This window comes from Rhinatrema bivittatum, chromosome 6 (assembly GCF_901001135.1).
Source record: "Rhinatrema bivittatum chromosome 6, aRhiBiv1.1, whole genome shotgun sequence".
NCBI lineage: Eukaryota > Metazoa > Chordata > Amphibia > Gymnophiona > Rhinatrematidae > Rhinatrema > Rhinatrema bivittatum.
The window spans coordinates 343,835,863-343,853,715 of NC_042620.1; the positions used below are offsets into that span (position 1 = coordinate 343,835,863).

The following is a 17,853-nucleotide window of genomic DNA, read 5'->3' on the forward strand; positions in this document are numbered from 1 at the left end:
CCCAATCACATACAGCTCTTTTGGATTACCCCATCTCAGATGCATGATTCTGCACTTCTTGGCATCGAATCCCAGCTGCCATATCTTCAACCACATTTCAAGCTTTCTTGAATCACTTTTCATTTTCTCTACTCCTTCAGGTGTGTTCAGTCTGTTGCAGTATCATGCGCAAATAGACAAACTTTACCGTCTCGCCCTTCCAAAATGTCTCTCACAAAGATATTGAACAGAACTGATCACTGTGGCACTCCATTTAATATGGGTCTCTCTTCAGAGTAGGTTCCACTTGCCATTGCATGCTGTCTCCTGTCAGTCAGCCAGTTTGCAATCCAAGCTACTACCTTGGCGCTCTCTCTCAAGCTTCTTATATTATTCACAAACCTCCTGTGCGGGACTGTATCAAAAGATTTGCTGAAATCCAAGTACATCACATTGAGTGCTCTTCCTCAATCCATTTCTTCCAGATTTGGTACATCACCCAATTTTAGTGAATGGAACTACAATCCCAGTAAAAACAGTTATGAGGAATTTAAGGGTGGTATTTGACAAATTTGTTTTTATACAGTTGAAGTCAATACTAAAGTTAGGTTTCTTTAAGTTGCGAACACTATATCATATGAGATGTGCTGGATCGGAATGATTTTCACACATTGGTACAATCTTTCGTACTTTCATTAATAGACTAGCGGTGGTCCGCCACACGTTGCAGTGGCAGAGTCAGGTTCTTTTCCCCCTCCCCCCTTCCTCTTGCTCATATACCTCAGTCACACATCGTCCTCCCCTTTGGTCACTCACCCCCCCTTTCCTCCCATGTCCCCACTCCAACTCTCTCTCCTCACACTCACCCCTCCCCCTTTGGTCACTAACCCCCCTTCACTCCTCTGTCCCCACTCCAACTCTCACCCCTCACACTCACCTCTCCCCTCTGTGTCGTAGTGGCCCGCCACGCGTTGCAGTGGCAGAGTCAGGTTCTTCCCCCCCCCCCCTCTCTTTCCCTTTGCTCATATACCTCAGTCACACATCGTCCTCCCCCTTGGTCACTCACCCCCCCTTTCCTCCCCTGTCCCCACTCCAACTCTCTCTCCTCACACTCACCCCTCCCCCTTCGGTCACTAACCCCCCCCCCCTTCACTCCCCTGTCCCCACTCCAACTCTCACCCCTCACACTCACCTCTTCCCCTCTGTGTCTCTCCCCTGACACTCACGGCCCCCTTCATTCTCCCTCCCCTCACTGTCACCTCTCCCCGCCTACTCCCTACCCTTTCGTCAGTGACAACACACCTTCTCTGAATCTCCTTCACTGACTGATCCCCTCCCGCTCGCAATGCCCTCCCAGCTGATTCCCCCCCCCCCCCCCCGTCCCTCTCCCTCTTGTGCGGTTCTGCGTGGCCTGCTCCCGAAGACGCGAGGTCAACAAGGATCCCTCCCTGTCGTGCAAGTGAGCCGCACCAGATCGCCGCCGCAGCTCCTCCCAGGTGTCAAAGTTGGGCCGGCCGACACCACCACGCCCGATTATAGCTGCCGGTCCGCCGCTGCTGCTCCTCCCAGCACCATGTTGGTCCCACTGTGCCAGACGTGTGCTCCTGCCCGCGCAAGCGCAGTACAGCAGCTTCATTTCCCAAGGTAGATAGTGTGTATTGCATGTCTGTCCAACAGATGTCGCTGTTTTCCCCACACACATGTAAAAACATGTTTTTATCTGTAACCGTGTGACATCTATATAATCTAGATAGAGAAGAACCTTGCCAAAAGTGAAAGCAAGGTTGTGTCCAAATTTGAAAGCAATTGGTGCAGTAGTTTCTGAGATTATCGATTACGTCCAAACTATTTAACATTTTTATTTATATAGATTACTGTAATAGTATATATCTGAGTTTACTTATCAAGCATTTGTGCCTTACAAGCATTGCAGAATTCTGTTGCTAGGATGGTAATGTGTGGCCAGCCTTGGGATCATGTAACCACTCTTCTATGTAAACTGCATTCGTTGCCACCTCAACAGCGTATTTGTTTTAAACTACAGATTTCAATGTTTAAAGCATTAAAGATGGAAGGGCCTTCTTATTTGGGATTATTTTTTTTATTTAAAAATTGTTTGTATACTGTCTTTACAAAAGTAATATTTGATCAAAACGGTTAACAGAAACAAACATAATTTGTAAAATAAATAGTATAAGCAATTAAAATAATAATAATTAACCACAAAAAGACAATGCGGCTTGTCCGATCGCATTTGACAGAGATGAGAAATTGGGCTTGACAAGACCTTCCCCTGGTGAGTCCATGCTACCTCAGGTCCAGCAACCCACCAGATTGTAGATAGTTCACTAACCTTGTCTTCAGCAGTGTCTCCATTAATTTTCCAACCACCAAGGTGAGACTAACTGGCCTGTGGTTTCCAGCCTCCTTTCTGCTACCACTCTTGTGAAGCGGGCCCACCACTGCTCTTTTCCAATCCTGTTTCCGGGGATCTATTAAACATGTCTTTCAGCAGACCTGCCAGTACAACTCTGAGCTCTCTCAGTATCCTGGAATGTACCTCATCCGGCCCCATAGCCTCGTCCACTTTGTTTGCCTAGCTGTTCCCATCTAAAGGAGTTTCGTCTACCCTATCCCCAACTACAAGCTTGTCAACCAAGATTGGTTCTTCTTCAGGGTTTTCTTTTGTGAACACCAAACTGAGGTATTTGTTCAATATTTCTGCTATTTCTTCGTCTCTCCATCATTGCTCCTCTTCACCTTTCAGTTCACTATACTACTTTGGGCCCTCCTTCTTTCTCGTATATTTCTGAAAAATGATTTGTCACCTCACTTTACCTCTTTGGCAATTCTTTCTTATTTATTTATTTATTTATGGTTTTTTATATACCGGAGTTCCTGTATACAATACATATCACTCCGGTTCACAGTTAACAGTAATAACTACTGCCGGGTGGCAGTTTACATGGAACAAATCTTGGAACAAAAACAGAAAATTGGTCTAAGTAAATAAGAAAAACAAACTAACTAGGCTAACTATAAACATATGAATAAGGCAATTTCAATCTTGGATAAATAAGGCATAGGGATAAATACATTAGAACAAAAGGACAAAAGGACAGGGATTGTATTTCCTTCTAGATCTTAGCTCTCTGGGAATGCTTGCAGGAAGAGCCAAGTCTTTAGTTTCGCCTTAAAAGTAGTATGGCACGGCTCAAGGCGGAGGTCAGGTGGTAGGGAATTCCAGAGGGACGGGCCCGCTGTTGATACCACTTGATCTTTCGCTTTCCTTATTTCTTTCTTTGTCTCCCTTAGTTTTAAGAGAGATTCTTCCCTGTGTTCCCTTGTATGGTATTATTTATACTTCTTGAACGCTGTTCTTTTTGCCTTTATTTTTTCAGCCACTTCCTTTGAGAACCAGATTGGTTTCTTTTTCCTCTAAAAGATAATGTTGTTCTCAATTCAGGAAGGAAATTTGTTTTACTTTTAGTGTTGTACTTGGCTCTGACATCGAAAGGTTTAGGGCGAGTAATTACATTTACATGAATGTCATGTAAATAAATACATTGCGTAATGAGCAAATTCTTAGGGAACACTATGATGTTTGTAAGTAGCACATTGAAAACAAATTGGAAAAAGTTATTTCATTCAATGCAAAATTAATCTCTTGAATTTATTATCGGAGGATGTGGTTAAGGCAATTAACATAGCTGGGTTTAAAAATGATTTGGACAAATTCCTGGATGAGAACCATTATTAACCAACAAGACTTAGGTAATAGTCATCACTTCATGATAGCAGCAAGGAATTATTTGTTTGGGATATTGACAAATATTTGTGCTCTGGATTGGCCACTGTTGGAGACAGGATACTGGGCTTCATGGATCTTCAGACTAATCCAGTATGGAAATTCTTATGTTCTTATTTCACTCTGGAGTCTGCCATACCTTAACAGTGATTAAGTTGCCCTTCTACTTTGGAGATGGTTCCAGTTAGTAGTTTACCTACATTTGCACCTATTTTTATCTATGGCGTGCTGTACATTGTCCTTTTAAGTTAGGCCTTAGCTGTGAATAGAACTACTTCTATTGTTTTCCTTAGCAATTCATAGCACAGCATAATTTCTTTAGATAAGAGAATGCCTTCTTAAGAAAAACAAACAAGCCAGGGAAGTATCTTTGCAAGAGCAGTAAAACACGGCTTTTATTAAAATGTGCAAGGCGGGACTTATGCATTGTCTACATTTCCCTCTTTCCCCCTACAACAAAGCAATACACAGTGCGTGGCTTTACAAAAGGATGTAATTTATTGTGAAATAAAACATAACCCAAGCCCAAAGAACAATATCAACATAATTTTATTTATTTGCTTTTGTATACAGACATTTGTTGGTGTACATCACATCGGTTTACATAATCACCCCAGCCCCCACAAATTGCATGCCACCACATCCCCAGTGGCATACAGAGTTAAGTTCTCCAATATTCCTCACCTCGCCACATCCCAGTGAGGGCGAGTCTACAGCCTGAGCAGAAGCCCCCATTGCTACCCCCTTAACAACGTAAATCATTAACAATTGACAATTTGGGCTTGGGTTTCTGCCTCCAAAAACTGTGACATTACACCCGCTCGAAACCAATCACTCACATAACACATAAAATAGGGAGGGAGGAAGGGAAGGAAAAACCGCCAACCCGCTGACTATCTCCACCACACTGCCCCAGCAAATAAAAACCCCACGCTGCACTCAGGAAACAAATGGCCATACAGCATTTTAAAAATATTGACACATACTGCAACGGCTCCTGAGGCACAACATTCTTACCCCCACTCACACAACCACAAAAGGATGAGGAACAGATGCTCCTCATGCCACCATGGTAATGGCAGCAGGGAGGTCCAGGCCCCCCAGCTTTTTACTAACAAGTACAAGGCAGGACTTGTCCTCCCCCCCCCCCCCCTTCCCTCCACAACAGCACAATACACAATGTATGGCTTTACAAAAGGCTGCGGTGTATTGTGAAATAAAACATAATCTGAGCCCAAACAACAATATCAATATTAATAATCACCGCCCCCCCCCCCAACCACATACCACCACTCCCCCAGAGGCAACAGTCCTCCAATATTCCTCACCCTGCCACATCCCAGCAAGGGTGAGTACAGCCTGAGCAGCAGCAGCCCCATTGCTCACCAGCCGCCTCGTGTAGCAGCCACCCCATTAATGTAAATTATTAACAATTGACAATTTGAGCTTGGGTTTCTGCCATAAAATAACAACCAAGGATGCCCTTGTTCCCCCACACTGCGGCCCAACTGACTCCTATTAATCAACCTTTCCAAAGCCTCCTGAAGCATGTTAAACAAATCTAGCCCCACTTCTGACAGATGTACACTGTCTGCTTGATAACTTTTCACAAACATCCCATGACCACTTATCCAATAACCACCTTGACCCTCCACTCAACTACCAATTTGCCTGTTCACTTTAACACCACACTTCCAGAAAGTTTCATTCTTCAATTTAAATCTAACTATCATGTCTAACCAAGCCACCCTTGTATTTGGCACTTCATTCATTATGCTTGTGAAATCCTTTCTTACCATCAAAACAATCTCTTTGCATGAATAGACCTCAATGTCATTACTCCTGAGATGTACAAAAATAAATTCCGGCACCTCCCACACCTTTACCAAAAAAAGTGACCCACAATCCAGGTGCATCCCCGATCAATGCGAACTCCCTGCAACTCTGAAAGAAATATGTAAACCATTAACAAAATGCTCGACAACTCGCCCCCAAGCCTATGGTCCCTCACAATGTTATATTCTCATGTACGATGCAAAGGCTCCAGATCGCCACCTCCCTATGAACTGAATCAGATCCTCGGACAACCCCATCTCTGCAGCAGTTGTAGCAGCCCCAATACGGAAAGAATGTATCCTATAGATGTCCTCATTCTATCCCATCCTCAAGACCACCAATTGCAAGACCTGCGCAAATTGCAATCTTGTTAAGGGGGACCCGTCAGCATGTACCAAGAATGAACCTCTGACTTACGGCATGATCTTCACGAAAGCCTGTGCACTATGCACCGGACAAGTCAAGGCACCAAGGTAACCACCTGCCCTCGGCCTCTCTGATCCACTTTTGACCTATGAATCTGAAAGCGCACTCTATCCCTAAATATCCACAGATTGTCTGTAACCCCGCTCCGCATGCATTGTCCGCCAACTCTCATAGCCCCCAAAAATGCAAACACTCATGCCACCCAGAAAAAGCACTACCTAATACTCAGACCAACACACCACCCTCAGGTGCTCTGAAATGACCACTACCTCAGAATTCTTAATTGGCTGCTTTTTGTCCTCGACTAGACCACGATCCTTCGCCCAACCACCTAACACTCCACCACAAAGCTTGCCACCAGGTCGCCCTTAACCACCAATCTTTTGAAAGAAGGAAAAACCTGCAGTGTGTGACCGGACAGTTGACATGGAATAACTGCCCTGCATAGCCCACAAAATGTATTTAATGATGTCACTCTCACTACCAGATCCCCCAAACCACCAAGTTGCTGGTGCCACCAATACCCTAATCATTTTTCCATGCTTCAGCAGGCCAAAATGCCATAGATGCTCCCAGATTGCTGCTCATCTCTCATCCGCCTGCAGGGCCATTCACCAAAAGACATCACACTTGCAATGAGAGTGTGCATCGGCAATTAAATTCTCTACACCTGTCATATGTCTAGCTGTAGCTGAAACATTCCATCTCAGGTACAGTAGTACTGTTAGCGCTGTGGACCCTTGAGCCGGCTCGAGAGCTGGAACTCCCACTGAGGGAAGGTCCTCCAGTGGTCTCATAGCCAGAAGGCAATGCAGGACCAGGAGATCAGACAGGAACTTCACCTATACCAGCCCTCGTTCCCCTCAGGTTGAGCCCTTGGGTGCCGAGGCTGGGAGGACTTAAGCGAGGATCTCCTGGAGAAGAGATATCCACGGAAGGTAGCAGAGATGATGGTCTGGGTCAAGGCTGGCGGAGTTCTGGGTGAACAAAGGCAGTCCAGGAGTCAGGGGCAGGCACTGACTGTGCAGCATGAGGAACCAGGTCAGAAGTCGGGGCAGGCAGAAGACAAGCAGGATCCGGGAACACGCCAAAGGTCAGGATGAGAAGCAGACAGCAGAGTCAGGCAGTCAGAACCGAATAAACAATCCAAGGGCTGGAATCAGGAGAAGGGAGCGGTACCACGAGAGCAGGAACAGGAGGACTGGAACAGCGGGAACACAGGAACCGGAGCTGGAACAAGCAGGAACGCAGCAACTAGATTCTCCGAAGAGCTGACCTGTTGCCAAGGCAAAGAATGTGTGCAAGGAGTGGACTTAAATAGCCCCAGCTGATGACGGCCTAGTTGGGGGCCGGGCCGAGGTTTCCCGCCGCAGCCCCTTTAAGAGTCCAACTTGGCCGAGCGTGTGCGCCTAAGGAGGCGGGGCCCAGGAGGAAGTCGGCGGCGTCTCCCTCGTGGGGAAGACTCCGCGGCAAGGCCCCGGAGTGGCCTGCATCGGAGCGCCAAGGAGAGAGGCTGATGCCGGTGTCTGCCAGCAGATTTAGAGGGACCTGGTTGCGGCAACCTGTGGCCGGAATTTCCAACAAGTACCAGTTCTCGCAACAATACTGACACATGCTCGCATTTTGCAGACTGCTGGTTAATAACTTCAACCACCCCCAAGTTTTCACACTAGAAAATGACCCTTTTGTCATGTGGTCGATCACCCCATCAGGTCAGAGCTACCACAATAGGAAACAACTCCAAGTTTGTAATGTTTCTAACTATCCCTGCCTCCACCAACTCAACTGGCCAACACTCCGCGCACCACACCCCCTTTCAATATACCCCAAAACCGAAAGCCCCAGCTACGTCCAAGTAAAGCTTGAGGTCTCTGTTGGATACCAAGTCCTCCTACGCCATGCAAACACCATTAAAAAATTCCAAGAATGATGCCCAAACACCACACTCCTCCCAAATTTTCCTTGGTACCCTGATGACGTGGTGACTTGACTCCTGCTGTCATCACTGATAATTGTCTTATAAACACTCTATCCATCGGGCTAATATGACAAACAAAGTTCAGTGATCCCATCAATGACTGCATCTGATGCAAGGTCACCTTCTTGGTGACCTGTGCTATCTGAACAAACTCCCTCAGCCTCTGCACCTTAATTACTGGTAAACAAGAAGCCATACTAACAAAATCTAACTTAGTGCCCAAAAAGGTGACCCTGTCCATTGGCCCTCTGTCTTATTATGAGCGATTGGAATACCAAATAGACCCACCACCCACATAAACCCATCCTGAAGGACAATGCATAAATCTGACTGACTTGGTCCCACAAACAAAAAATCATCTAAGTATTGGAACATGCTATCACTACCCATTTACTGCATCGTGACCTCTGCACAAACATACTTAAAAGTTTCAAAAAATGCAGGAGGCAAGATGGCCGCCGAGGCGTAGACCCGTGTGAAACGCTGGAGGAAGTGCTGCCAAATTTCCTGGATTATTCTTTACAATTCATTTAAAATATGCCGCATACTAAGCAAAAGGGGCGGCTAAGAGGTGAGCCTACTAACTCACCAGTAGCAGACCCCCGACAGCCAACTATCTCCGGTTTCTTTGCGGGAACTGCATCTATTACTACGGAGAACTCTGTCGCTGGGGGAGCGGCTCAGGAGCAAGAGCCGTCCCCTTTGACCCTGGATATGACGCTGAGCCCCAGATTACCGCGAAAACCTGCACACCCTCGAAACACCGTGATACCTTGCCCAACTTCAGTGGAAGCTGCTGCGGCCATGATGATGGCCAGGGATGGTGGCATCGGAGATCAGCGAGTTGAAGCTCCAGGAGAGGAGAAAGAGGAACAACTTGGTGAAATGGAGGATCCTCTGAGGACTTCTACGCCGCTGGCACAAGAAGCAGCCGTCCTGTTATCTGTTCAAGGTACAGGGTTGAGCAACCTGAGACAATATCTTTGGAAGGGATTTGCTCTATGCTGAGTGCAATTGAAAACTCCATTAAAATCTTATCTGAAGTAAGAGTGGACATTCAGAATCAAACAGTCAAGAATAATAACCTAATAATAACATTTACAAATAAAACAGAAGATTTGGAAAAAAGAATCAGTGCATTGGAAACTAAGCAAGATAAATTGATAATTTCTGAAAGTGTAACTTCAAAAAGACTTGAATCCGTTGAAAATGCTCTGAGAGCTCATAATTTGTGTATACTTAATTTTCCAGTAATTAAATCTATTTCGCCGCTGGAACTATTTAAGGTTTATATGAAGAAAAATCTGAAATTTTCCTGAGCCAGCTCTACCAGTGGTAGTTAAGGCATTTTACCTTCAACAAACTACACAATTAGAAGAACAAAATCTATCTTTGAACTTAACTGATATATTAGAAATGTCTTCAGAAGAGGAGGTCAACCAAAGGAAACTTATGCTAGTGTCATTTGCATTTCTTTCAGAGCGAAATCATATTATGCGATTATTCTTTAGAAATCGTCAAATTCCTTTTTATGGATTGCCTATCTGGATTTTTCCAGACGTGATAAAAACTACACAGACATGTAGAAAAGAGTTCCTATTGATGCGGCCTGAGGTACTGAAGCTGGGAGCTAGGTTCATTTTGAAATATCCCTGCAAAGCTTGTATCAGGTATCTAAATATGATACTAAATATATCTAAATATATTTTCCATGAACCAGAAAATCTGAAAAAGTTTCTAGCTGGAAGATCCCCCTCTGAGGTCTCAACAGAACCGGTTTGAAAAGAGAAGAAAAGATGCAGTAGTCAGGCGTGTCTATCATGTTAAGTTTGTGATATATATATATATATATTGATTTCCTTGACAAATTTTTGCTCCTTCTGTCTCCTAATTGCCATTATATTTACTTATAATTAAATGTCTGTAATTACATGTATGATATGGAAAAATTGTACACTTGATTATTTCATGGTTTTTTTAAAAGACATTGAATTTTCTGTAAGGATTTTTTTCCTGGTAAATTCCAAAAATTTTGAAAATAAAGAATTGAAAAAAAAAAAGTTTCAAAAAATGCACAAGACACTGCACAACCCAAAGGCAAACAACTCTCCACAAAGTACTGACTCCTGAAAGCAAAGCCCAACAAAATGAAAACTTGCAGGATGAATGGGCAACAACTGAAAAGCCGCCTCAATGTCAGCCTTGGCCATCAGTGCACCCCTACCAGCTCTGCATATTGAAGACACAACCGCATCAAAAGAAGCATACTTTACAGAACACTCATCCTTAGGCACAAAATTATTTACCAAAGAATCTGCTGGATAAGAAAAATTAAAAATAATACATGGAAAAAATAGATTTAATGAAATACAGGAAACCATTTCTGTTAATATGGGATCTTTATTTGCAATCGCTGTCGCATCCTGCCAGGAATCTTGTTCTTAATGATTATAATGTTGCATGATGTATGAGCATTTCGTTTGAATATATAGGTCCGTGGAGGAGGAGGGGATTGGTTCACAGTGGGCTGAATATACCAGGTTGTACTCTGCGTGCATTGGGAAGAGTACACCAATGTACTTGCTCTTTTTATTTCGTCGTTGTGTCGGTTTGGATTTCTTGTGTATGGGAAAATTAATAGACAGTTTTGAAATATATAAATATATAAAAATTAGTCTGTATTTTCCCACATCCTTTTTGGGTTCTATCTCCAATAAGTGCATATACGCAAAAGAAGGACGCAGGAAAAGTCCTGCTATACAGCCCATCTCCAACCTGCAATTTATCCCACACGACTAGGGTGAGAGAACATAGTAGAAATGGCATCTTTGTGAGACTTTCCTCACTCCAAATGATGTCAAATCTTCACGAAGGTGTACTGTGCTGTTCATAAGTCTATATGAGAAACTGGCCCCTAAACACTAAAGCACCACCAACACCTCACTTCGATCTATTAGATGGCCCTCCTATAGAGATACAAATACTTCACTACTATGAAGGCCTTGTAGATAGTCTCTATCTCTCTCTCTCAGCGCAAGATGCGAAAATAGGAATTATCTTGGGGCACGATCAGTTTACCACACCATGCATTTTGATGAATCTAGAGGGAAGTTTGAAGAAATAGAGTAAGATCAGTACTAGAGAGGGGAGCCAACATTTCGGTGGCTTCCTCCTTAGAGGCCAGATCCCTCCATTTATTGGACAGCGAGAAAACTTTATCAGGAAGAAATTGGAGAACTTCAGTGGCATATTTTATAAACAATTAGAAAATGTTACAATTGCAAATTCTTAGCTCTTTATTTTCTAATATTTCACATTTTGAAATGTAATGAAAGATTCTTTAATTCCAGCTAATAATGTTGCTTGTAAATTTGTAGTTACTCCATGTTGGTTCCCAAGTTGGGTTTCTAGCAAGTTCAGTCTCTCATGTTGTCAGAATTTTTTAGAGCCATCTGCTGTATAATTATTGTTAAGTAACTGCAGAAGCTAAATTTTTATGTATATGTGTGACTACTCTCCATATATCTCTTAGGGAAACATTTCCAGAACCATCCACAACATCAGTGCCACTCCTTTGAACAAGCTGAGGGGGGTGGCACTGGTGGGGAAATCCCAGCTGCAAATCTACCATTAACTAGTGGAAGATTAAGTTCTGATAGTTCTCTGATAAAAGATCTTGCAAAGGCAAAACTGATTGATATTTCCGTAGCTTTTACCTTCTGTAGTGATTGTGGATTAGGAGGGGGGAGACTTGCCCTGGGGCTTAAGATGTCCAAATCGTTACTCAGAACAGTCTGCAGTGATGAAGTTGGACGATTAACATGGAGATCCATAGGCCCTCTTGTTAGTGTACAAATCTGTGGGGAGTGAACAATCTGCCCTTTTCTTTTCCTGCCCATTCTTATATGGGGAAAAAACGAGCATAAGCGACATGCTATAGGACACTGTTCTTAAGGCCCCCAGTGCTTGGATGAAGTCGGCGCAAGGTGGCCTTGTTGGTCTCAGCATATCTCTCTTCTTTTGGTTCTCAGATCAGGCAGGCGGAAGGTAGGAGCAGCCTCATTCCTGCCACAGGATGCTGCTCTTAAGGCCCCTAGCTCTTGGATGATGTCAGCACCAGATGGCCATGTTTCTCCTGGCGTATCTCTCGCCTCTTGGATCTTGGGTTGTACAAGTGGGAGATAGGAGCAGCCTGTACTCCTGCTGCAAGATGCCGCTCTTAAGGCTTCTGGTGCTTGGATGATGTCAGCTGTGGGTGGCCATGTTGGTCCTGGCGTGTCTTGGATCGGGCAGGCGGGAGGTATGAGCAGCTCTCACTTCTGCCACAGTACACCGCTCGTAAGGCCCCTGGTGCTTGGATGCCGTCTGTACCGGGTGACCATGTTGGTCCCGGTGTATCTCTTCTATCTTTGGTCTCTGATCGGGAGGTAGTAGCAGTCCTTCATAAGTGTTCTTACAAGGTTAGATTGAAATACTTGAAATACTTAGTAATTCTTTTTGCATGGAACATAACTGGCATCGTGGTATATAGTGCCTCAACTTATTCTCTAGGGAGCACCCATCTCTCTTCAGGAGCTGCATTTTCAAAGCTGAAACTAGGGCTCAGTTCATGCAAAAATATGCGCCTAACACAATAATGCTAATACTTTACACAAACTTAAGAGAGCACTTTTGGGGACAGAGTTGGAATTTATGCACATATTTTTCTTTTTGTAAATCACATCACACAAGTTACACCTTCCAAAGAGCAGGTGTAACTTTGTGTGCTGCAGAGTGTGCTTATATTTGGCTAGTTACCTGAGTATTTTCAAAGCAAACTCGTTTGTGCAAGTTCACATTGAAAATATTCCGTAAAAAATGTGTGTACAACATGCACGTGGACTTTACCACTATTCAAGCAGTGTGAAAATTACACTCTAAAAGTACGTATAATTTAAATTGTACCTGGACTGGGATTGGGAGCCAGTGTATTGATTTCATCAGTGGAGATGCATACTCCCAGCTTCGTAGATTGTGTATATTTTGTCATATTCTGAACAATCTGTAAATGATGCATTTGTGTTTGTGGTAGTCCACTATAAACTGGTACAATAATTGTCTTGATAATATTAAGTGTGTTAAGCTCTGTCTGAAGCAAATACTGATGTTAATTGTCTGACTAAAGCTCTAAGTCTCTCAATTTTATTTTTTTTTACTCCAAAGTAGTATAATATTCTGTTTTATATAATCTGCCTGCATATCGTTATTACCTATTCCTCATGCTTCTGATTTGTGTAACATTTAATTTGTTTATGCATCTGGTTCTACTTTGACACCTTTTGGAAACCATCGCTTACTTGATGAACATGAAGTTTTCTCTGAGTGGCCAACCACCTACTTGGCTCTATTATACTGCTAATTAAGGATCCTTAAATACTGCCAGAGTAAAATACAATGTGCTAAGTGTTTTTTCTTAATTTTTTTTTTTTTTTTTGCTATTGACTAAATATTTTTACGTTTTCTCTATCTTTGGTCCAATCCCATTGTGAAAGCATCCATCTGCATTGGCAAGACCATGTGATCAAATCTTGATATTGCGTTCCATTTTGACTTTCCTGTAATGCCTTTCTTCAGTGCTCTTTATAATAAATTGCATAATTTATTTTTTAGCTGTACATATTTTTTTGTAACTAAGGCAGAATTTTGATGAAAGGGTTAGTTTCGACAGGCAAAAGGTAGAAGTGAGCCGTAAACATCTTGTAGAACTAGAGAAGAAAGTGGAACGATGACATTAATTCTAATGGAAAGGGGCCAAGAGGAGAGAGGGGTAAAGCTTTTCTTGTTTCTACCATAATAAAGTAAAATCACAGCTTTGTTTACTAAATCTTAATTCATGACTGACTCACTGAGGGCCTTAGTCATACGAACTTTGCCCATTCTGTGTCTATGGGGAAAAAATTGACTTAGAATCTAAATGTGCTCAAAAGTGTGCTCTGATCCATCCAGAAGTAATGCCCAATTCTAGTTGATCAATTTCTTGAATATCTTCAGTTGTAGCACTGCATTCTCCCTCAACGTTCTTGAGTTAGATAGTAAAGAGAAGGAATCAATGGTTAATAAAGTCTGATCTTGAATTAAACATGGTCTGAAATGAAAGGGGGAGGGGCTACAGGCTTGCTATTTGTACTGTGTCAAAATCTGTGAAGTCCTAGCTGTAAAAAGGACTGAAATGTGTTCAAGGTGTACGTGTGACCCAACTTTGCCTATCACTAACATTTTCCAAAGGTTTCCATCATGGGCAGTGGGAGAAGACTTTGTTTTTGAGTTCTCCCTTTGGCTTTAATCCACCTTTTTTGGGGATAACATTCCTGGAGCATGCTCAGAGAAGACAGGAGAAGGAGTAGGAGTTCTGGATGGTCCTTACCTCATCTCTGGGGGGGGGGGGGGGGTTGTGACTCGGAGGATAAAGAGAGATTTATTATTTTGCAGAGAGCTATGGAGAAGATTGATCAGTTTGGAAGACAAGGCGTCCTTCCTGATATCCAGAAGGGTTGTATCCAAGATCTTTTTGTCTTAATGACCAGCTAACAGCAAGGGTAAAGAGAAGTGTTGAGACTTCTGAGGAGAAGTCAAGGGTCCTGAAGAGATTTTTGAGCATTTGGATTACAGAGGGATATTTTTTTACTTAGATTTTGAAGATTTTTTCCAGTTTTTTGATGAGTACTTCCTGGAGCTGCATTCGTGCCTTCAAGGAGAGGGGTTCTTGAACATGCATGGTGGCACAGAACAGCAACATGGAAAAGGAAATCATGATTTTTCTGACTTTGATTTTCCTTGTGCTTTTTCTAATTTTTACTGTTTTGGTCTGGTTGTTCCTTTTTAAGCTCAAGTAAACTTTATTTTGAACACCAATTGGACTCTTGGCATTTTATTTATATTTACTTTGGTGGTTTGATTGCTGGTGAATGGACAGTGAGTAAATCTGGCAAGTGTTTCCTTTTGCTGGCTACTCTTTTTTTGGTTCCCCCTGTACATCTTAAGCTTTATTAATTACTACTATCCAGCAATAAGGTTGGATTTATTGACCATGCTAGGGGCCCAAGAAGTAAATTTCTTTTTCCCTATCTGGACTTGAACCTGGATCTAGAGCACCCCTGGAAGAAGCCGCACAGCCAAAAAGGGGACCCACTACATACAGAATTCCTAACATGCTTATTTTTAACTCTTCTCTCCATTTGAGTGTTCCCTGAATGCTGCCGCTACGTCGACCTGATCAAATCTTTTGCCCAAATGCTTAAGACCATGGGGAGCCTAAAGATGAAGCACCATAAAGAAGGAAGCCACCAGATGTTTTGTTCCTCCCCACATTTTATTTTTAAATGGTGGCATAAACAAGAACGGTATGACATCCCTGTTTAAGAATAACTTGACTGAGGCTCATTCAGCATTCCCACTTCAACTGAGGTGCTTGGGGAGCAGACTCGTGACCGTTCTACTGACCAGCATCGGCCACTATTTTGACTTTTGAGGCTTGTTCCGTCCTTGCTACTGTGAACACCAACAATCTCTGCTCTGCATGAATGGGTCTTCTTAATTGACACATTAAATGATCATCCTAAGCAGAGGGCATGAAAGTCACCTGCAGAGAGCAGCAGTCACAACCTAAAAACCTTAATGGACAGTCTGGATGGCCCATGTTGGTCTTTTTTTTTTTTTTTTTGGCCATCATTTACAGTGTTCCTATGCAAATAAAGCCCAGTAGATTAAAAATAATGCTGCACAGTGTATATGACCAGTGCCCCTAGGCACCTGCAGTTCTGAAGCTGAGGGAAAAATCTGCAGAATTTACAACCTGGAGCAGAAGCAAAAAAAACCTGAAGCTTTGCCACCAGACAATTCGGTCATCTGAAGGAAACTACATTCTTCTGGCAGGGCTGAACTGTTCTGTCTCTGCTTCCTGCTGCAGGCCCTCGCAGGCAGTATTCAGGAAGGGAAGTAGATGAGGAAAAGAGCAGCCCCCTCTGCTCCCCTAATCCAGTCCTCCCCCCTCCCCCCCTCTCTTGAAGGAACCGGGAGGGGGAGGCTGGAGTGGACAGAGCAAGCAGTCAGATTGTTGTAGCCCTCAAAGATCTCTTATGTCAAACCAAAGATGATTTTGATATAATTCCTGGATGGCGTGGTGTCCGTCTAGAAGAATTTCATCTTTATACGAAGGTTCTTGCACGTGCATATGAGGCTGACCTGGATGTGTGTTGGCAGTCTGCAGCTGCTCCCGTCCCACAGCTGGCAGAGACTGTGTTAACTTTAACTACCAGCAAGCTGCTGATGCGGAGAACAGCTTCAGAATACATAAGCTTATATGCAGGGAAGAAAGATGACTGTATGAAGAAAATATAAAAGATGTTTGCAGTGTATTTCAATTGAAAACAAAACTGACCTGTCACAGTTTGTTTGTAACTTATATGGCTTTACTGGATAAATGGTACATTTTTGTACATGGTAAATTTTGTATTGGTGTATAGTTTAGATACTGTATATAAACAATGTGAAAAGTTTTCAATAAAATTGACTTTTTGCAGGGTGCGAGATGTGAAACATTATGCAAAATTGTGCAAATTTTGCCACGTAATTGTTGCAGGATCTTGGAAAACCTTCCACAGGAAATTGGGAGCTGTGTTTATGGCTCTGTACACCCTTGCTGTACAAGGAAAAAAATATTTCCTTCCCCCTTCCCTAACTAATAATTATTCCAGTATGATTACTAGAGTTAAATTTGATGAAGTGATGCCTTCCTTTCTTATGGTAAGGTCTGTCTGCATCTACCAATTCCCCATACAATCCTGTAACCAACCTGCCATAATCCTGACTACAACTCGTTGGTTATTTTCGGGCTCCACTCTCGTGTCATCCTTTGTTGGTCGTAGTCTTTCAGGTTCTCTCAGAATTCACTCTGAAGAGCCTTATCCATTTGTGCACAGGAAGTGATCCAAAGTCTTGTAGGGCATAGCAGCATCTGGTTCAGACAGCTGAATGCAATTTCACATGCCAGCTATAAATAACTTAATCAAATTGCTTTAAATTTAGAAGGCATCACGTTTATAAGTGATAGTTTCCATATTTCTCCCACTTGTCATCTGTCAAATTAATTTCCTATATTACAGAAGTCTCGTGACACCCTCAGGGGATCGGATTATCAAAGTATGTTGAAATCGGCTCATTACCACCCGATTTGAACATACAGGTTTATATCAGTGTTAACAATGAATTGATTGATTTATCATCTGTCCAGCCCTACAGGCTCAGGGCAAAGTACAATAATTCACATCTTTAAAATACAATCTAAACTAATGCATGATAACATTCAAAATAACAAAACCATAAACCTACAATAATATACCTAATACATTTATAATTACAATATCCTTACTATAAATGTTCCTTACTATAAATGTCCTGAAAAGGATTTATTCAGAATATATTGGAGTGCACTAATTTACTCTGTGGAAGTATAGATAAGCTTTTGTATTAATGCATGTGTGTTAACATTTGGGCTACTCATCCCACTTCTTCACAGTAATAGATAAGATGATTTGAATGGCTTTGCATTTCATTACCCCTTTTTTCTCTTAAATTTTTGTGTGGGGACCTCAACATCCATTAACTTGTGCATTAGAGCCTTTGATAACCAGACCCCCAAATGACTCTGCCATGCAGCGCCAGGCGGGCTATTCCACTGCAGCTTACTCCAACCTAATTTCTGTATTGGGGCCAGAATCCATTTTTGTCTGGTTATGTATTAGAAGAAATTAAAATTGATAAGGTGGGGGGTGTTGCGATCAACTGTTTA

General features: G+C 42.7%; 1 protein-coding gene across 4 annotated transcripts in view; it reads left to right on the forward strand.

Moving 5' to 3' along the window:
• Positions 1-17,853, forward strand: part of ATP11C (ATPase phospholipid transporting 11C) — a 365,103-nt gene that overhangs the window by 54,249 nt on the left and 293,001 nt on the right. The window lies entirely within an intron of this gene.